The following is a 22,713-nucleotide window of genomic DNA, read 5'->3' on the forward strand; positions in this document are numbered from 1 at the left end:
TGACGGACCCCAGTACTATGTACACCTCTGTAAACAGAGTTATCAGTTGTCACAAATGACTTAGACATGGGTTGTAAAATTCAGTCTCTGTAGGATCACCAAGATGAAGGTCAGTGGTCCCTATTTCTAAGGCATCTAATATATAAAGCACAGTGTGTGTGTGTGTGTGTGTGTGTTGTTTCTGCTTAGGAAAAATTAACTTTGCCCAATTGCAGACCTCTATCTGGACCAAGTTATAGGCAGGATAGAAACCCGAGCAGCCACCCTCCAGGGGAAGTCCCTGGGAATCCCTTGCAACGCAGGGTACCCCTGCTAGTCTACACATACTGTAAATACCTAGAAACTTCCAGTAATTCTGAGACATCGGTTCAGACCCTGTTGTTCTAACCGGAACAGGTCTCTAGTATTCAGAACAGACTTATGGGCAGCAGTTTTTTGCATTTGACATAACATGCATCGCATATGAAGGACTCGATATTGTCACTGTGGAATACCTAAACCTTTATTTACCCCTCCCAGCTCGGTCTCACTGAATATGGTTGAAATACTTTTTACTTTTTAGGAAGAATGTTACTCCACTTTGGTAACCCCTAGCTTGGTATCTCAGCCTATTGTTTTGATACCTAAACTCAGAAAATCTCATACTAAACGGCCCACAGACTTCCTTCGTTAGATTACAAGTAACATTACTAACATTACAGGCCTGAAAGTTTCACGTCAAGTTGACTCCATGTCCCTCATAGACTGAGTGACAAATACTGCTTGAGTCTTACGGCTACGGTTTGTCAGCTAGTGATCAGGCAGTTTTAAATGCATCTAAAAATTTTGACTTTTGACCAAACTCTTCAGATGAATCCAACTGGGTTCTCATCAAGGACCTGTGAGAGCGTGAGTTCGATGTCACTGCTCTGGACTAAATGTTCTCTCTTCTGTGGAAGGATTTTTATGTAACTAAGTGCAAAGCCTCGTCCTCCTTGTTGATCGCTTACATAGGTCATTAAACTTATTACTCCTTCACCATCGATGCACTGCAGTTTACTTAACGGTCTACATCATCCCACCAAAGTCTTATTCCTGACAGCAGTAGCCACGGGACCCAGTGTGTTGGAACCAAAGGCAATGACTAGATTCAGGACTTTAACAGTTTATGCATGAAACATGATTATCCTAACCACTATACTCCGCCAGCTTTGCAAAAATATAATGAAAGCAGTTCTTTGTGCAAAAAGCCTAGGCATATTCCAGCAGTCTTATCAAACCCTTCCTCATCCCCGGTGCTGAAATGGTAAAACTTTTCGGTAATCCTTAAGGAGGCGGGACTACCTCTTCAACCAAAAAAAAAAAAATATTTTTGAACTGATTCAGTGACTTTGTAAACGTGTACAAAAGTGCGTTTGCGAGTATGAAAAGGATGCATCAGTAGAAAAGAAAAATATAATTATATAAGGGATAGGTTAGGGTAAGATAAGTTTGGTTAGGGTAGCATGGTTAGGATAAAATAGGTTAGGTTAGGATAAATAAGGTTGGATTACGTAATGAAAATTAAGGTTAGGTTTGGATAAATATGCAATGATAAGGGTAATTTTGTTCAAAAATGAATTTCTAAGATGGCGTCCGTCTGACTGTCTTTGCTCACCACAAGATGCCGTTTGTCTAAAGAACACCTCCTTTTAAATCACTTTTCATCATGTATAAAAGAAATTGAACAACTGAAACTTGAACACGCAGTCAGAAAATACTTAAAGGATCCCCAAAAAAGTTAAGTAAAAATAAAAAAAGAAGAAACCTGCAACATAATGTGGTCCTTCCTCCTCAAAGGTTACAAACTTTTCTTGGCCATACTCCATATGCGAACATACTGTCCCTCCTCAATCAGTAAATGAAAGGTGGCTAGGCTGAGCAGGATTATTTATTTTGCACAATGCAAATCATACCATGTAATGAAAGTACTTATGTTTAATCTAGAGTTCTGGACTGGGTGTGTGGAGAGAGGAATGCGCTACTTTGTCTGCACAATAACTTTGTGGTGTACCGTGGTGTAACACTACTGAATGACTGTGCAACAGTTCACAGTGTATGTGAACGCGTCCAGAAACCATCTGGATTGTATACTTGTATCATGTCAAAACATTGTACTTTGAAGAGTAAAAATTCCATTCGGTGATGCCAGACGAATTGCAGTTTAAAACACGAAAATACGCTATTTTCTACAATGAAATCCATTGCATGAACAAAGAATAAACAATCTACGTCTCTATATACAGTACTGTATACCTGTGTATACCCTGATCTTATGGTCAAACAGCATCCTGAAAAAGAAAAGTGAGCATACGTCATATGACCATGCATACCTCCTATTACAGCACTGCTCTTCCTTTATGCCAGTGTCTAGGAAGGCTGGAATTTTACTCAGCAGAGCCACTTTATTAATGTATTCGGGATATGTTATACTCTAAGCAGCTGTGTTCCACAGTTAGCGGCTTTTACTTCGTGCCCAGAGTGCATGATGTTCACAAATGGGCGTATTCATTCTGTTTAATCCTTCATTTATCTGCACATTTAATTAACTTAAATATCAACAAATTCTTTATATAGGTTCTACCTGCAGTCAGATATCAGTAAGTATTTATGCTTAGAAGCATGTCACGATTACTTCTTTCAGAGCACTTGGAGTTTTCTTCTGGATACAAGTTATGTATCGTGCTACGGTTTGTCAGTGCCCTCATAAGTAGTATTTCAATTGTGAGATTTCAATTTCTTCAACAAAGTAGCCAGTATATATGTTCATTATTACTTTTCTAAGTGCGATGAATGCCATCTTTCAGTACGAGTTCTTAAACTGCATATTGAGTTAATGTTTCTCTGTTGCGTCTCTTAGGCCTCTCTGTTTTCAGTTCCACCTGGCATTATATAGATGTCCCCCTCTCTCCATAAAGGAAAGCAGAGTTATCGATCAAATCTCCGTGAGTCTCCTCCTTTACTGCTGTTGCATAAGGCTGTTCTTTTTTTTCCCTACCACCGAGAAATCTGTCTGTATATTCCTTTGGTCATACACTTCATCCACCTACTGTAATCCTTAACTACTCAGGACACTAACCTCTGAAAGCCAATAAACTAGCGAGTACTTTTTAATAAAGCCATCCACTTGTTGGATGGAAAAGGCTTCCCTTGGCCCTCCTATCTTGTTGGCTACCCTCACGCCTTCACGTTCACTCTCTTCTGTTGTTAAATAAAACTTGTATGATACATAGTCACGCGTTATACATAAACACATCACTTATTTCACAGATGCAGTTATTATCAGGATAAAAGTGGACAGATGATGTAATCACTGGCAACAATTACGTAATAACGGGCCATAAGCAAAGCTCAGCTGTAAATGATAACAAATAAATGCTAACATATAATTAGGCACTATAATTTTGGGGTCAGTAAACAGAGGGAAGTATTTAACAAACCATAGTGTACAGGTGATGCAGCTGTGCTGCATGTTTATAATAAACATGTCATATACAATTTACTTCAGAGTATAGTAGACTGCTGATAATGGCGTGATATGAAAGTAAATATTCAGAAGATAGAGTCAACTAACGATTATTTCCATCCGCGATAGAGAAGCTGCTATTGTTTTCAGTTTGTCTGTCTGCCTGTCTGTGTGTGTGTCTGTTAGCACAATAACCTTGCAACCGCTCAAGAGGGCATCATAAAACTTTATAGGTGTGTAGAAGGGAAAATAATCGATCACAAGTTCGAAAGTGGTGAAAGTAGGTTGGGGTCTGTGTGTCTGTTACCACGACAACTTTGCAACCGCTCAAGATATCATCACAAAATTTTACAGGTGCGTAGTAGGGATGAAAACATCCTAAGAGTTCGAAATTGGTGAAACTAGGACAAGGTTAACATCAAATTCCGAGCCGCGCTAGATATGTATCAGCTCGCGGCTGGTGTGATTCCCCCCCATGGGGGGGCCCTCTAGCTGAAAATGAAAGTGACTGTCAGTGTGATGCACTGATGAATGTAGACACTTGATTTCCTTGAAGGTTTTTATTAGCCCAGAACAATTACAGAAAAGAGAGAATATGTTTAAAGGAGCTAGGGAGGAGTGTGGCTCATGGAGAAGGGATGGTCAGTGATGCAGTATGAGGGACCTCATATAGAATAGAGGAAAAAGTATACAATACTGTAATGAGCTTCAGGATGACATCACAAAGGTGTGTCGCTGTTCATAACTTATGGATGAGAATGCTTTGGTAGACCATAAATGCAAACTATCAAGAGATGAGAGCAATGGAAGTGGGACTTTAACCCATGGACCCCAGCAGGAAGGTTGCAAAACAGGCTCTTGGTGGGCCATATAGCCAATAAAACGACCATTGCAATATGGCTTCAGATAAATACCATCGTCTTGGAAATGGTATTACACACTCACTGATGAAATATTTTTGCTCAGCTATCCATAGGTATGGAGTTGTGTGGTTTAAAATTTCCCATTTGACAGGAAACTGGCAATTATAACAGCGGGACACAATCTACTGTCAAAGTTCCTGTGGGTATCTAATTAGTCAAATAATCCATAACGAGCATAACGTTCTACTTTCGATAATTTATTTCAGTCCCTTTCTTCTTTTAGTCACTGTCAGCCTTCATTCAGTTTCATCAAAACCGGTTTTTTGAGACAGGTTTGAGCCTTCCTTGGGTGTTAACGCCATTGTAAATGAAGTAGGAAGAGTATGAATTTTGTTCATAGTAACTACTTTTACTTAGTTTCTTGGTTCAACCTTGTGGGTGGGAATGAGAGACGATAGACAGCCTTATAGCCCTTAAAAATTGAGTGACGCTGCTCCTACGAGAAACTCTGTGGTGCGTTGTTAATAAACACCCTCTCAGATGAAGTAGGTCGTAAGCCCTGAGTTGACGTGTATGGAGTAAGTCGTATGCCTTGTTTAGGGAATTTGCATGCATTCCTTAGGGAAGGTAGGATGAGAAGCACTAAGATTAATGAAAGACATGGCGAAAAGAAAATCGCTGGTGAATGAAGAGAAGTGAGTTTCGATAGTATCTCCATATTGAGAATATTGATTTTCTGAAACCTCTAAGACTTCCACTGTATTTCTTCTTGTTCACATGTATTCGAAGTATCAGTGTAATACTAGAATGCTGTTGAAAAATGCAGGAATAGTAAACTTGATGACAGGTGTCCACAATAAGGTATGGAACGTGTCTGAGCAAAGTGGCTATTCATGAAAGTGACGATAAGCACTGATGTTCAAATTCACCACTTCCATGTAATTTCCACCTATCGCTTGGGTTCAAATGACTGCTCGAGTGAGTGACCGAGCGGGAACCCTATTCTTTAGGCGAATTTTATTACATATGCTGTTACAGGTGTAAAAGATGGATTTAGCAAACTCAGACTGGCGTTACTTGATTTACTGACTCGAGTAGTACAGGCTTGGCGTGTATCGAGTTTGAGAAGTTACTGGTGTGAGGGAGAGAAGAATTTGCTGAGCCTGCAACAAACCTGACTTAGCTACAACAGATTACTTAACAGTTATACAGTGCATGCCTACAACTACATCTTACAGCTGGTTTTAAAGTAAGGCATATATACTGCAGTTCTCCCCCGGGTAGACGAAATGTCTCGCAAGATGAGATGGAAAGAAGTGATTACTGGAGTATGACTAAATTACTAGAGTAAAACTGACAATTAAAAGAGATGATAACATAATAATATGAAGAGAAAGTATCCATGATACCAGTAATAAGAATCAACACGGAAGTTAAAAGTTAAAGGCAAATGACTGAGATAATAAGGGGTGTTCATGTGCAATACAAAATTGTAGAGGAAAGTAATTAAAGCAGTTAATAATATGGTAGAATAAGAACAAAAACAGTTATGTGATAGTAAATTATAGTAAATATAAAAGGCGGAATATGATAATATGAGTGATAAAACTAATGATGTATTATTGGGATAAGTCATAAAACTACAATAATATATAATATCCTCATTATCTTTGCAAAGAGCCAAGGCTTCATAATGATTAGATAACAAGATACGTACAGTACATACAAATGCTCAGACTGTGATAAGTCTTTTCCAGCTTTTCAGAATGGTAACTAAAGTTACCATACTTTTCTAGGAATGTCCAAAGCACCATGCAATTAACTGCAAGTGAATGTCCACAGAAAGGAATAACACGAGTAGTTTCACAACTGCACACACACACACACACACACACACACACACACACACACACACATACACACACAAACATACAAAAAAGTCCATATCAACAATTGTGATATGCAGAGGTAGGGGCAATGGTGCTGCCGTTTTCGGTGACCTTGGTGCTGATGGTGGTGGTTGGGTTGTGGGTGTTGATGGGACACGTTCTGTCATCTTCCCACTGTTAATCACCTCAGATCCTAGATTAGGCTCTGTATATTTCACATCATTTCCAGATTTTAAAAATTTGTTTTTTCTTGGCCTAACTTTGTAGCAGTCCTAATTTCATTTTTGTATACGTTTGACAAAGCAGTGACCAAGGACTGCTATGACCAAGAATACTACAAAGGTGAACATAAAAAAAGGTACATAAAATGTGGGTTTAAGAAAGAGTGGTGAAGGAAATAAAGCACCAGAATGTTCATGAAGTCAGAGCTGTTTAGATAATCAATTATGTCCAGGTAAGAAGAGGTAAGATTTGCATCATGAATAGGGAAGGTGGAAGAGATAATAATAGGCGCAAGTATTTCTAAATTATGAGCACGAATGGGATAATGTTGGCGTATTGGAAATGTAGAGAGAGAACTGACTTAATGGAACAATAGTCTGGAGCAATGTAAAGACCAGAAGTGATTTTAGAGGAACGTCTGGACAGGTAACACTAATTAATAATAGTAGATCAAGTAAACAGAAGTGCAAATCTTCCACGTGAATGCGGAAAACGAGTATAGACCTATCTGAAGCAGGAGTGAAGGAACATGCAGAAGAAATAGTTTTCACTGGAAGATTATGGAATAGACAATTCTCGCACGGAGCTTCCGTAATAGGGAGGACACTAATATGAAATACAGGGCAAAGACTAAGCCAAGAATACCACCAACAACCTTGCCACCGGGGAAAAAAACTTGCTTTTCACGTGATCTTCCAACGCGGGCATCGTAAGGCAGGGAACCATTTTAACTAGCAAAATAATTTTTGTATAAAAATATTTTCCACTGTAAGGGTTCGTACAAGAGTATCCAGGAATATCCGCTGACACATTTGTTGACCAAATAAGCAAGTAGGGATCGTGTGGTGTACAGTTTAATAGCAAATTTGGGGAAATCTTAGATGACAGTCAGTAAGCTCTGTAATGTAGATTGCATTGGAGAGAGATGACGTCCTCCATCATCATTACCTTACCCTGGAGCTTCACCAGTGCCCCTGGGCAGAGGATCCCATCTCCATCCGCACAACTCAGGTATAGAGCAAATTCGGCAAGCCCCAACAAGGCTGTCCACACTCATCACAACATCTCACCTACAAACTGAATCCAGAATGATGTTCAGATCATCCAAGTGTCAAGGGGGGAAAGAAGGTACCACTTGCCATAGGGGAAATATAATTATGATATTAAAGTTTTAAGCTTTTACTTCATTATTGCTTATGTTGCCAAGTTTCAGACTGCGAGAAATTTATAAACTTTCTCCTTAAACAGTACACAGCGAGAAATAATCACTCATGGATGCTAAATTAATAAGTACTGTTGGCCTCTAAAGAACCCTTGTCGCCTGACAATTAATAATTTACTCTAGAACCAGACTTTTGCCTCTCCTAGCTTCCATAAATGGCTTTATTGTGAAATAATATGAAAGAACTGTCGTAACTTCCAGTCGTGATTAATATCAAGATCTATGCAAACCGGGAACAAAGAGAATTAAGAACAATTGGCGAAGTAAAACACGATTTTACAAGATAAAAAGAAAAGCTGTGAACTTATTAATTACAACAAAATCAATGCTTACATTACAAAGAAATTCGCTTACTCGCGCAATCAAGCTACCTGACACTCTTAAATACAGAAAATAGAAAGAAAATACTGGTAACTGGTGAGATATGGCATCACAGAGCTGCGAGACGATCGCTAGTCAAGACATGGTCTCAGCTGACCTCTCCTCACACCGTTCCGGAAATATGTCGAAAATGGATGCTCAGAATTGTGAGGAAATTAGGTGATCCACCGCATGAAGACACCTCCAAGACATTAAGAGTGGTCTCCGCTGGTCACTGCCCTCACACTGCCCTGGGAAGCATGCCCGTCGCTTGTCATTGTTAATCTCCGGTTAATTACGGGGAGTGGAGAAGTATGGCGTTGCAGAGCTGCAAGATGATCCCCAGATCGAGACACGAGACGTGATCTCTGCGATCAATTCTCACACTGCTCTACTGTACGTTTGCCCCTCGGGCTCTACCTCTCCAACCAACCCTGTTTCTCATACCTGCAGGCTTGAGTGTGAGAAATGGATGGGGTGTCCTGTCCCAGGGATTACAGGCATGGGCAAACGATATATAAATAGTAATTTCGCTTAGTGAAGTACTAATGTAATGCATAAGGACAGTCACTAGTGAGACAGTGATAAATGTTTTGAAAATTTGTTCCAATCGCAATGTCGACGCGGTTCGCTGAGTGAAACTCATTGCGATTTCCCATAAATGTTCGTAGGCTCGCACAATAATATACTGTCGCGAATTCCTGTAATAGTACAGTGTCACGAATTCGTGACATTACACCCTATCAAATTGAAGTTTTACTTTGAAAAATTTGACAGGCGCTAATATACTGTGTGCAGTATATATATATATATATATATATATATATATATATATATATATATATATATATATATATATATATATATATATATATATATCCTAATTCAGGCACACACGACTCGCTGTGGTGTGTGTACTATCCTGTCACTGGGGAAAATCGCTGTCGTCAGTGGGCATAAATACCTCATACTTCATTAATAAAAGGAAGCTTGAGGGAAAAAACTCCGTGATGACGGTGAAGAATCTTGTACTCCGGTCAAACTGAGCAAAAGTTCGCTACGTTTACTTTAGCACAACTAATTGTTGTGTAGTTTGGTGTATGTAATGCATGGTGTAGGTGTGGCAGTTGTAGTGTAACTGTACCCACATGTAAAATTGTGTAATACAAAGTAGCAGCAATATGCTGTTGACGACGGCAGAGAAGAATACCTTCTCTCTAGGAGTCAACATATACTACATTAGGTACACCCTGGCTGAGAAATTAGGATGCCAGCCAAAGCTTCGCGCATACGAGGTCACCATTAAATTTATGTTGGGTAGACTTTTAACCAGGAAATGTAAGGTAGATCTTGGGTTAACAAACTGCTTAGAATGAGTGTTTCCTGGTTAAACCCTATATCTCTATTAACTGGAGAACAAGCTGTTCCTTGGTTAATGCATAGGTCTAGTGTGGATATGAGGAGTGGAGGACCAGAGCCTTGCCTGGCGCTTTCAAGGGAGACAGCAGTCAATCAGGCCTCAGCTCCTTCTTTCCACTGCGAGATCATTCTTAAGTTCAGCTGATCCACGCCCTGCAACATCAGCCGTATGTACATTAAAAAGATCCCAACAGGTGTCAATTAACTAATAGGGTCCTCAGTGACCCACAGCCCATCACAGGTCAAAAGTGAGAGAAGTGACCGTTAACTCGGGGCTATCCACGCATATGATCCTAGTCTATATACTAACCAGTGGCATATGTTCCTAAGCACTCGAACATCCTTATTACTCCACACATACAACTAATGTAGGTAATGCCACATTTTCATGAGGCTGGACAGGTTTAGACTGATCTTATTGCTGCTCAGGCGAGACAATTAAACCAGTACAGACAGGTCCAAAACAGTCCTGCCCCAAAGGCTAACCTAGGCCAAGAAGGAGGCGAGGAGCATCTGTGGCAGGGTGTAAACATCAATGGTCAATAATGTCAGACTTGGGAATAAGGTTTGTTTTAAATTACATTTTTATGCTAGCAGAAGCCCCTGATCATCCAAGAAGGGAACCAATAAAATCTCACCATGAAGTAGAGGCTTTGTATTACTACAGATCACATGAAATAAGATTATTAAAGTATTAATGACCGAGATAAAAATCGAGGAGAAGCATGAAATTTTTGTAATCATCACTACTCCCTGACATTTGTTTACATTCTTCTAGGTCATGCCCAGTCACTCATGCAGCCAATAGCAGGCCCGGACAGGATCGGACCAATAATAGCCTGCTCTCGCGATCACTTATGAGTCCTGACTGGTATAAACTGGTCCAAGATAGACCGCGAAAATGCAGCATAAGTTGGAGGATCCATATGCTGCAAGATCCTCAGCTCCCTTGCTAGTATGTACTATCACGATCCAGAGTTTCTTTACCCCCCTGAGTGGAGGAAGGTCGAAGCCAAGGTTGAAGAAATGACGGGCCACCGAACACAGGCCAGTTCATGATGGAGGGGTTCACCAACCTGAAGCTTAGGATAATAAGAATCACCCGGATGAAACACACGAGCCTATTTATGAGTCACGGTATCATGAACCATTATTAGTCTTGTATACTGGCAGTGTCCGATCATCTGGTCTTGCTACAACCTTGGCTTCGGCCTTCTTCCACTCAGGGGGGTAAAGAAACTTTGGATCGTGATAGTACATATTAACTCAGTTCCGGGACGCCAATCTTACGGAACTTAACTGTACAACAGTTCCTCAAGTTAGTCGTCAGCCAGCAGATGAGACAACAGGCCTGTGCCTACATTGTCACTATCCTTGATGTACCTCAAGACAAGGTTAAACTACTGCAAGTGCAATTCCCACCCGATCAGTCTTGTATCGGCCATCTTAGTAGTGCTGAGACTGGTGAGTGGCATATGACTGGTTTCCAAAATGAATGGTGCTCCATATAAATGATAATAATATTTCTTAATGCCATCTATCACAGCAAAGAGTGCCTTCTCAACAGTACTGTAATTCCTCTTGGCAGGATTTATCTTATAATTGTGATAAGCTATTTGGATGATTCTGCCTTCAGATTCTTGCATTAGCAATCCATCTTGTGAAGTATCAGTGCGTACTATAAAAGGCTTAGTGGAATCACGCAGCTGCAAGATAGGTTCTTTACACATCATATTCATGAGAGTTGCAAAAGAATTATCTTTTCCTTCTCCCCATTCAATAGTGTTTGGAGCATGTTTTTGAAGTGTCTCATACAACAGCTGGGTAATGACAACAGAGTTGGGGATAAGCCTTCAGCAACTCCCCAACATTTCAAGGAATGCCCTAACTTGCTTCTTGGTCATGGGTCTCGGGGCTTCCCTAACTTTCCTGATCTTATTGCCCTGACACCTGCAGCAATTATTGCTAATAATATGCCCAAGGAACTCCACTGTGTGTGACTTTACACTTGCTAGGCTTCATACTCATGTTGAAATTCTGGAGTCTACTGAAGACAACTTCCAAGAGTCTGAGGTGTTCCTATGATGTGACTGAATGAATAGGAACATCATCAACGAACATTTCCGCTCCTATGATACCATGCAGCACTTGCCTCTTGGCCCGATTGAACATCACTGGAGAGTTCATAAGGCCGAATGGAAGGACGTTATGCTGATACAATCCTCTAAGGTAGCAAAGGCAGTGAATTGACGACACTTGGGATGAAGGGGTATCTGGAAGAATTCCCTTTTAAAGTCAAGCATAGTGAAATATTATGAACTTGCCTGCTTTGAGGAAATGGCAATGTGTTCACTCATTGGCTCAGCATCCACTTTGCTGATTGCATTTAGCCTCCTATAGTCACTGCAAATTCTGACTACGCCATCCTCCAGTATGAACAGCTACCATTAGACTGCAGTGAGGAGATGAAGATTTTTGAATAATGCCTGCAGTCTCCATGTCAGCAACTTCTTTACCTATTGCATCCAGTATTTGCATGGGAATCGTAAGTGGCTCAATCTTTACAAGTGCAGTGCTTGTTGGCTCAGTCTTGTGACATTCGACTTTTGCAAGTTTAGGTCGGTCAGAGAAGACATCAGCATAGCAGCAAAGCAGGGACCTTATGGCATTCTGGTCTCCCACTGTCAGGCTGGTATTCGCTAGAACATCCACAACAGCCTCTTCCTAATGGGACTAACAGCAAGGACTCGTCATCCTAGTTACCAGCTGGGATCACCATAACTGTCCCAGTTTCTTCAGGAGGCTGGTCACTGTCACTGACCACTTGTACACTAGTCTCTTCAAGGTCTTACTTTAACACGTTGGTGTGGAACTTTTTACGAAGATTTCCCATCTGAATTATGTTGCTGAGGTCTGAAACGCAATCTGCTACATCATACGCACCCTTCCATTGTGCCAACAACTTGTTCTGGGCAGTGAGGAGCAACACTAAGCATTTGTCACCTGGCCTGAACTTCCGAAGTTTTTCTTTCTTATCATAATGAGCTTTCTGAACTTCATGTGCCCTGACCAATTCTTCCTGAGCTAACCTGTATGTCAACTGGAGGTGATCAGCAAATTCAAGGACATAAATGTGGGTGGTCTTGACTTCAGAACTTGGTTCTTTGTTGTCCCATAACTCATGAACAACTTGAAGTGGCCCATGAACCGACCTTACATACACCATCTCAAAAGGTGAGAACTTCAGATAGTGCTATGGAACTTCTCGGTAAACAAAAAGAAGAGGGGCAATGAAATGTGGCCACTCTTTGGGCTGTTTGGTGGCCATGCACTTTAACATCTTCTTGAGCATCCCATTAAACATTTCACACAACTCATTACACATGGGATGGTAGGGAACAGTTCTCAAGCCTCGGACAGACAACAACCTGAATACTTCATTCATCAATGCAGAAGTAAAATGTGAACCCGTCGCTTAAGACTTCCTTGGGGAGAAGTACACGGCAAAACACTTCCATATTCTTAAGGGCCACAGCTTCAGGCCTTCGTGTGCTGAAATCAACGATAGTAAGGATATATTTTCATCCATCACTAGCCCTAGGAGTGATTGGCCCAACAATGTCAACCGCTACTCTCTCGAATGGTTCATAGATTATAGCGATAGGTTTCAGCGGTGCAGGACGGACACGTCCGTGATCAGTGGTCTGTTGACACACATCACAGGAATGTACATCCCTATTTACTTCTTGCCCCATTCCTGGCCAGAAAAAGACAGCGCCAATACAGTCAGATGTCTTCTTTTGGCCCATGTGACCTCTCAGCACTGAACAATGACCCAATTCAAACACTGCTCAGTGATGCAGGAATGACAAACTGCAATCAAACCTCACCCTGGGGTGTTTGGGACTCATGATACAGTTCCTCGTTTATGAAGGAATCTGGCTTGACCTCCCTGTGAATGTTTAATCACGTTACCCTCTAGTTTTTTCTGCACTGCGGCAAATGTCGGGTCGGACTGTTGTTCTTAGGCAACATCTTGACTATGAATCAGATCTTGCTGCATTGCAAGGCTGCTGCAATCCACGATAAAGCTACAATACACCTACAATCTCTATCAAATTAACACCTCAACTACATCTGTCAACAAAGCAATGAACGTGGCTTTCTGAGGACTGGATACTGAGGGTTGTACTCGCTATCTGAGCAGTTGGAACACTGACACCCGTGGAGGAGGGCTCACCATCTGAAGGGGACTAGTTAATTGTGGAGGAGAACCTGTGCAGCTATGCATAGCACTGCTGTAAAATTGCTGGGGAATGAAGGCCCCATTTGCCTCCTGACTTTGAAACACCGGGGCTAGTTTCGAAGATGCCTGTCCTGACTGTTGACAGCGTGGCATATTTTTGTGGTCACTTTTGAAATGCTGTTGGTTAGGATACTGCTGTTGGTTAGGGTGCTTATTGTGCTTTTTCCATGCAGGTTGCTGGATATTCTGCCCTTGGTCTTTTTTCTGAAGGTTTTTTGGCTTTCGGCCATTTTTCTGTGATTGGCCTTCATGCTTACATTCGTTCTGAGATGGCTTCCCAATCTTGGCAGTATTTTCCTTCTTCTAGGGCTGTTGTTGTTTATGAGTCTGGTACCTGTATGCCGTTATGTTCTTTTTTTTTTTTTTTTTATGTGTCCGACTCTGAGCAAAGGCTTCAAGGCCTATTTCTCGGGGGCAGTAGCCTATCCAAGGCCCAGTAGTTCTCCTACACCTCCACATGTCACCACTTCGGTGCTAACACCTACCGTCCATATTGATACATGCTAGGGCTGTCTCATACAGGACTGGTGTATTGGTATCAGCGGTGGTATTTTTATGACATGTCCGCGGGTCATTTGCTAGATCAGGAAAGTCTGCTCTTTATGAAATCCAAATCTTTAAACTGTTCCAAGCCGAGATTCGAACCTGGGTCCATCAGGACTGCAGGCCGCCTCTCTACCGATTCAGCCACTGCCTCCACCATTTGGCTGGCACTCTTTACCTGGCAAATCTTCAGCTGAGCTATGAGCTTCAAAGGCCACGACTTTTCTAACTGGGTATGCAGCATAAGATCAACAACCCTCTCTCGGGTGTTGGGAGCTTCGTCTTTCTCCATCCACTCCTGTAGGTGTGCCGTAAGGCGATCAAGGAACTGGATGGCAGTCTCCTTTTCTTGAAGGTGCACACTCAGGAACAGACTCCTCGTGTCGTCTACAGTAAGACCATATGCCTTGACTAGGGCGGCTTTCATCATTTCTAAGATTTAATTGCCAATCCGAATTCTGTGCAGAATATCGAGAGCGGGGCCCTGAAAAACGCTTAGAAGTTAAAGTTGTCTGACTGACTCATCCAGTTGGCACAGCTGCACCATGTCCTCGAAACGGGCTATGAATGGCTCAATTTGCTCACCTTTGTACGAAGAGAACTTGATGTGCGGTGATGCCAGGACAGATGCTGGAGAAATGTGTGCAGAGTTAGTGTTGCCAGGGCCCAGTGATGCCACAGTCCGAGAGCCTAGCTTAAGTTTCAGTACTTCAAGCTCATGCTTCTCACATGCCTCATTCTCGGCACGTTCATCCTCACGGTATTCACGTTCATAATCACGTTCTCTATTACGTTCCTCGCGCACTTTCTCACATTCCTTGCTCTGTTCACATTCGTGTTCATACCGTTCGTGCTTGTGTTCACAATTAAATTTATGCTCTTCACGGGCATCAGTCTTGCACTGAAAGACATACTGTTTTATTTCGTGGGGATCAGTAAACCCCCATATCCTTGGCTTCCTGTATGAACATGTTAGAAACCATGGTGCTAACTCACTAAAGCTGAGTGAACTAAAGAAATATATGAAAAAGAAATTCGAGGAGCCACAGCTCAAGAGAAAGAAGTACCGGAAAAAAAAATTGATGTACGAACTGTGCTGTTCTGCAGTTGAGTGCTAATAATTCAAGTGCCAGAATACAGGCACAGGCCAATGTTGTCCAGCTTAATCTGTATAAACGAGAAAACAAAGAAGAAATTCACAAACTAACAGGGGAAAGACTTTCACAATAATTAATAAAGTAGGAATAATGACCTGCTAAACAGGAACCACAAGTGAACTATTGCCATGAACTTTAATTATTAAAGCTAATAAGTATCAAGGAGTGAGTGAGTTTGTTACTATTTCGTTAGCCTTATCGTTGAAGTTTGGAGTTAATATCCTGGAAAGAGGTCGCCATTTGTCGAGGGGGGAAGGGAGGTTACCACTTGTCAAAGGGGAAAAAGATATATGAAATTAAAGTTGTAAGTTTAAACACTATTCTGACTTACATCGCCCATTTTCATACTATATATATGGATGCTCAATTAATAAGTACTATTGGCCTCTAAAGCAAGGACCCTTGCCCCCTGACAAATATAGTTTACCCTGAAACTTAGTAATACTAAACCAAACTCTTGTTTTCGCCTCTCTTACCTTGTACATATGGCTTTATTGCGAATTAATATGAAAAAAAAAAAAAAATAGTTTAACTACCAGTCGTGATTAATATCAAGAAAAGTGTTCAAACTGGGAGCAAAGTGAGTGAAGAACAATTGGAGAGATAAAACAGGATTATACAGTCAATCATGATTAAAATAAAATATGTGAATTTGTTAAGTACAGCAAAATGAATGCTTACGTTACAAAGAAACTTAACCCATTAGTGGCCAGAGTTCCTGTGAGAGGGATTTTGCTGGACGGGCACTAAGCGTACTGCCCTCTGCCTATCAGCTCATAGTCGCAAAGCTCATAGGTCCCTACCCCGGGGTTCCATTCTTTATTAAATTCTGAAAATGCCCAGTTCTGTCCATTATATTGGACGCTGGGCACCAATGTGTTAAGCAAATAATTCACTTATGCAATCCAGCTACCTAACGCTCTTAAAACTAGAAAAAGAAAATACTGGTAATTAGTGAGATATGGCATCACAGAGCTGCGAGACGACTGCTAGTCGAGACATGGTCTCCTCTGATGTCTGCTCACACTGCTCCGGAAATATGTCAAGAATGGAGGCACATAATTGCGAGGAAACAATGTGAACCACTACCTGAAGTCACCTCCAAGACACTAGGGGTGGTCTCCGCTGGTCACTGTGCTCGCACTGCTATGGAAAGCATGTCCGTCTCTCGACGATGCTACTCTCCAGCTAACTATGGTGAGTGGAGAAGTATGGCGTCGCAGAGCTGCAAGATGATCCGCAGACTGAGAAACATGTGGTCTCGGTGATCACCTCTCAAACTCCTCTGCCGTATATCCACCCCTCGGAGGTGTCCCTCTTCAACAGACTGTTTCCCATGCCTGCTGGCTTGAGCGTGAGAAATGGGCGGGGTTCTTGTCCCAGCATTTCAGGGACGGGCGAACGATATATAAATAATAATTTCGCTCAGTGAAGCACAAATGGTGTGCATAAGGACAGTCACTCGTGAAATAATGATAAATATTTTGAAAATTTGTTCCAGTTGTAGTGCTGATGCGGGCAGTTAGCTGAACAAAATTCACTGGGATTTCCCACAGATGTTCGTAGACACTTACAATAATACAATTTGGCGAGTTCCCCTAATAATACCATGTCACGAATTCGTGACACCAAGTTAGTAATATTGACAGGTGGAGGAAGAAACACAATGCTTTTGCCTACACTTGTTAATAGGCGCAGAAGGCTATGAAGAGGAAACAAAAGTAAAAGCTGGCAGAGGAGGGAGAAAAGTTGTAGTAGGAGATCCTGTTGAAGGAGACGAGGCTATGGAAGATGCATTACTAGGGGTTTCCTAAGATGTCCCCACCACTACCATCATATATTACAGGTGTGGTCACAGGTGTTACAGGCAAGTTTCTTGTGTACGTGACAAAGCAAACTCAGGGTGGCATCACTTGATTTATCAAACCAAGTAGAAGCCTTCAAGTGTGGCGTGTAGCCTATGGAGTCTGAGCTTCAACTGGTAACAGGGAAAGCAAAAGAATTTACTGAGCTTGCAGGAAGTCTGACTTAGTCACAACAGATTCCCGAACGATTATATAGAGCATTCCTGCACATTACATAGCTATACAATAAAGCATTTACATTGCATTTTAGTGTGTAACATTCTTGCCCTATATTGGTTGTAATATTTCCCTGCTCGAGGAAGACTAAAATTTTGTGTTCTTTTGAGGTAATGAACCATATTGAGGCATGTCATATCCTTTTGAAAGTGTCATGATAATTGGTTTCCACTGGTACCAGACTTTTCCACCCAAAGAGCTAATTATGACCAAGAAACAACGAAAATAATGTTGGTAGGCAAAAACAGCCATTTTTTTCCGTTTAGCTGTTAGGCCAATTATGGCATGTAACGCTTTTTTTTTTTTATCTGTCATGAAAATTGACTTCCAGTGGTGCCATTCATTTTAGAAAATGGAGTCGAAAATTTATGTAGCCGAAAAAAAAATCCACCTCCTAAAAAAATGTTTGTTGGGATATGTACCATACCTTTATTGTTTATTTTCTGTAGAACATCAGGTAAGCATATCGTGACTTGGGACTCTCTCCAAAGCACTACTTCGCAAGCTTTGCATATGGCTACATCATCTACTGTAATACAATCGTTTGCACATAATCTTTCATAAGATCGTTATTCCTGAATGGATTTTTCACTATTTATGTAGCAAATCCTGTTGTTAAGAATGCATCATCAAACAAAAGTCAGTAAGTTCAGGGCTATAACAATTTTAATACTTTTGGCATTTGTACAGTTTATTTTAAATTCTGAAAAAGTCCATTTCACAAAGGTCACATTATTTTTTTTTTTTTCAAAAAGGCATTAATTATATCTGTAAATTCATTAACTTCACAAAACTGCATGATCAGATGCTGCTCTAATTTACACTCCCAGCCAACCGGTGGCCTGGAGAGCAACTTACACTGCCTGCAAGTGTTCTCGCTTGTTTGCTTGGGTCCCTCGCCGAACAATAAATTAATTTAGCCAAAATTACGTGCGAGTTCTGAACGTGCTGTGACTTGGCGAGATGTCGCGCTCTTAAGGAACTTAATGGCACTTCCAACGCACCTGATCTGGTGCAAGGCTATGCTCTGGAGCAAGTAAAATATCCATTTATCCCTACACCTGAACAGTAGGTGCTGTTTTTTTTTTTTTTTTTTTTTTTTAAATCTACTGCAGAGGTAACAACTGATTACCATTTGACAAATTGGCAAAAGATAAAACCGAAGCAAAATATTAAGTTGGTTACCGGATCTGTCACCAGACTATAACACTGATATGTGCAAACATGAGATATCATATTCATGTATCATCAGGTGGCATTATACGGACTAAAAAAAAAAAAAAAAAAATCATTTCGATAAAGACATAACTGTCTGTACTTTAGGATTAAACACTTTAACGAAAGTTAGACAAACGTAAATAGGCTATCAGTTATGCATATTTTCTTCGACTCGAAAGAGTTAACCATACAGATTTAGTTTATAACAGATTGCTATATAAATAATTGTTGTGGCTCCTAAAATTTGCATTTGATTCTGTGATGGGATGATGGAGGGAGCATTAGCCTACCACCAACGCAGTAAATTTACAACGAGAATATCTTTAAGGATGCGGAAAAGAAGACATGCTTGTCGCAGTACGGCTGTCGAGTAAATAATGTATAGAATATAAACTCTATAGAAAATGTGGCTGGGTGAATGTACATGAGATGGAGAATATAATTATTTATAGTCAGTTACATGGTTCTTGGAAGCCTCTCGACTTATCTACCTATCTATTTATTGACAGAAACGATAATCTCGTAAGGAGTGGCCACAAACAAATCGCCTCCATGTCACCCTGCCCTCCGTGGTTTCACTACCCTGCTTCCAGCTCATACACACCCCCTCTCATGTACCTCTCCACTCCATCCCTCCATCTCATCCTTGGCCTCCCCCTCCCTGTCCCCATCTCCACCTCACTCACATACACTCTCCTCATCAGTCTCTCGCTCTCCATCCTCTCCACATGGTCAAACCACCTCAGTGTGTTTCTCCTAATGCTTCCTATCACATCCACATCCACACCAGAACGCTCCTTCACCTCCTTGCTTGTCAGTCTGTCTCTCCATGTGACTCCACATGCTCCTCTCAAATATCTCATTTCCACTGCTCTCACTCTTCACTTGTGTCCCTCCAACAAGGTCTAAGCTTCACTTCCATACGTTTGAGTTGGTATCACAATACTGTCATGCAGTAACTTTTTCCCTTCCATGATCACTTCTCTGTTTCTTATCATTCCCTTTCAAGGAAACAGCAACCTTTCTTCTTTGTTGTACCCTTTTAAGCATTTTACCCTCTAAACATCTATTTTTACTCTTTCTCTCTCTCTCTCTCTCTCTCTCTCTCTCTCTCTCTCTCTCTCTCTCTTTCTCTCTCTCTCTCTCTCTCTCTCTCTCTCTCTCTCTCTAATATTCTATGTAATGGATGTACCTTAGTAGAGAGGCATCTCTTCTGATGGCTACGTTATTACGGCACTGATGACCTGTGAATCTGCGAATTTCAAAGATTTGTATAATTATCGAGTGAATGAAAGTGTCGCTTATGTTCGGCGGGCACTTTGATAATGCTGCAGATCTTCACCTTTAAGTCCTTTCCTTTTTCTTGTTACTGTAGCTTTTCAGTCCCACATGTATTAGCCTACTGGGCACAAAGCTGGGCTAATGTAAAACTTGGAGATCGTACATCAATGTATAGTGTATAAAGATCCATAAGACTATTTTTTACTCCATTTGATATACCGCAAAGTGATTGAATTTATGCTACAGGAGCCTTTTAATACTTAGTGAGCTAGATGAAGCTCGAATTAACCCATCACTACTTGGCATTATTCAGAAGTAGAATAAAAGCATTTAATGGTAGATATAATTAAATTAAGGACGTCACTATACCCCCATTTAGATATAACGGAAAGACCCATATTCTCGTCCACAGTGGATATTTTTGCACAGTTTCCTTAGCAACATCATTTGCATATTACACACCTGACACTCCTTATACATTACAGTAATATCTTTCTAATATAGGTATAGTTTTCATGAATAACAGACATGAAATTTGCCTGCCATACAAAGTTCACCCGCCACGTGCCGGCTATTTTTAGCCCTCTGGGTCACCCCAGTGCTGGCCATTTTTTGACTTTTTTTTTTTTTTACTAAAATGATAGATTTTGATGTGGACACAACGGATTTCGCCATTAAAATGCTCACCGAGGCTTGGAAATTAGTTTTATTGAGTCCTGCATACTCGTGTACAGGTATAGCCGCTCTCTCAAGCTCATCACGTTCGTGAGAGAAAGCCGTTTTCTATGTAAGGTATACTCAGGTATTTATGCTGGGAAAGTATAGCAATGTTCAGTACACTTTTCTGATCACTTATTGCTTCAGCATCTAGCATAATTTGCATGTCTTTCTCACTGTGAATGCATTATCTTACACTTACTTGATGATAGGTACAACCTGATTTCACTACATACAGTCCTGGCACTTACAAGAAAGTATTTACAATTGGACTTCAGTATATAGTCCTTACACTTACAAGAAAATATTTACAACTTACACTTATATGAAAATATTTACAAAATGCCTTCACTATGTACAGCACCGGGTGAGGCACACAGGCAGAGTGAGGTAGAGTGAGCATGTGGGGGAGCGAGTGAGTATATGGCCATGACAGCCTGAGGAATGGAAGAGGAACAGTTACTTTACATGCCTGCCAATTTTTACCCACGAATCTTGAAAAATGTGGTCACAGTGAAGTTTTTTATTTTAGACCGTTTTAAAATGACACTGGCACTGGCCACGGCATTATGTCAGACCGTTTTAAAACGGTACTGGCACGCGGCAGGTTAAAATGGCAAGAAAAAAGTTCTACAGAGCCTCCTCAGTGGACGGGAATACGATGCCCAATACAATGTCTAATGGTCAGTGCTTATTCCTGCCTTTTACTCTGTAGGTGAAGCTGAGTGAGGAGGGAATCCACATCCAGACCAACACCCAGGACGCTACACAAGGCAGGCCAGGTAAGGATAAATGCAAGAAATTTCTTATGATTCCAGTCAGATCTAAATATTTTAACAAATGTGGTGAATGAAGGTTTTAAATACAAATGATGGTTGGGGTTTATAACCATTATAATGATGTTTAGGGGCGAGCTTTTATTTTCTCGTCTTTGTAACCAAGCGTCGGGCCCTTACACTTCTGATGAAGCAAATAAGGTGGAATGCCATAAACAAGTATCATAAGCATTTCGAACTTGTAAAGTTTTCTGTAGCAGAATCTAATATATGGCGGCAGTGAGAATGAAATAATTAAATTCACATGTGATATATTATTATATAGGCATTAATCTAAGCATTGTTATTATTATTATTATAATCACTATTGGTGTTGTTGTTGTTGTTGCACTTGCGAATGCGGGCAAGTCTTTTACATGACGTGTGTGTGTGTGGGGAAGGAGGTTGGTGGATTGGTCTGGATGTGTGAACAAAATAGCGTAATCAGTTTTGATCTGTTTTGGAACTAACTTGGTGAAAAGGGCTAATCTATTGTTTTAGAAAACAATAAGCTAAATGTCAAGTTCCCATGGTTAACCCGTCACGTCCCGAGGTTTTTCGCACCTCCGACATCCCCCAATCCCGAGGTATTTTCGAAAAAAAAAAAAATTGGCTAAAACTTCCGCTTTTGATGAGAAACATCGAAAATTCATAGAGAAATCGCTCACCTGAGGTTTAAAATATTCAATCCAGGTAGGAGTACCTCCCTACCTGACTGGGTTTTCTAACAGGCTGGCACCAAAGAAAATGAGTTCTGTGGGAGGGTAACTATTTCACACCACTCATAAATGGTATTTATTTAGTTACTTGGTAAGAATTTATATGTAGTATGAGAGTATATTGGTTTTCAAGCAGTAATATAGGCATTATAAGCATTATTGCACTCACTAACTAATCACCATACCTGACCTTCTTTTGCCACATTACCTGATCATTATTTCTGACTCTTTCTTCTTATGCTATGTAAACTTCGTCCTCCACATCGTCATCGATTGGGGAATCACTCTGGCCCTGAATGTCTTTACTGGCCAGGTCGCTGGTAACAGGTGAATTGCCGAGACAATGGCGTGAGGGGGGGAGGGGGGAGGTTATGGGATGTAATGCATTGCCCCTGCTGGGCATCTTGTAGAGAAATA

The sequence above is a fragment of the Coenobita brevimanus genome, chromosome 70 (assembly GCF_032717465.1).
Source record: "Coenobita brevimanus isolate Jiangsu-jjx chromosome 70, ASM3271746v2, whole genome shotgun sequence".
NCBI lineage: Eukaryota > Metazoa > Arthropoda > Malacostraca > Decapoda > Coenobitidae > Coenobita > Coenobita brevimanus.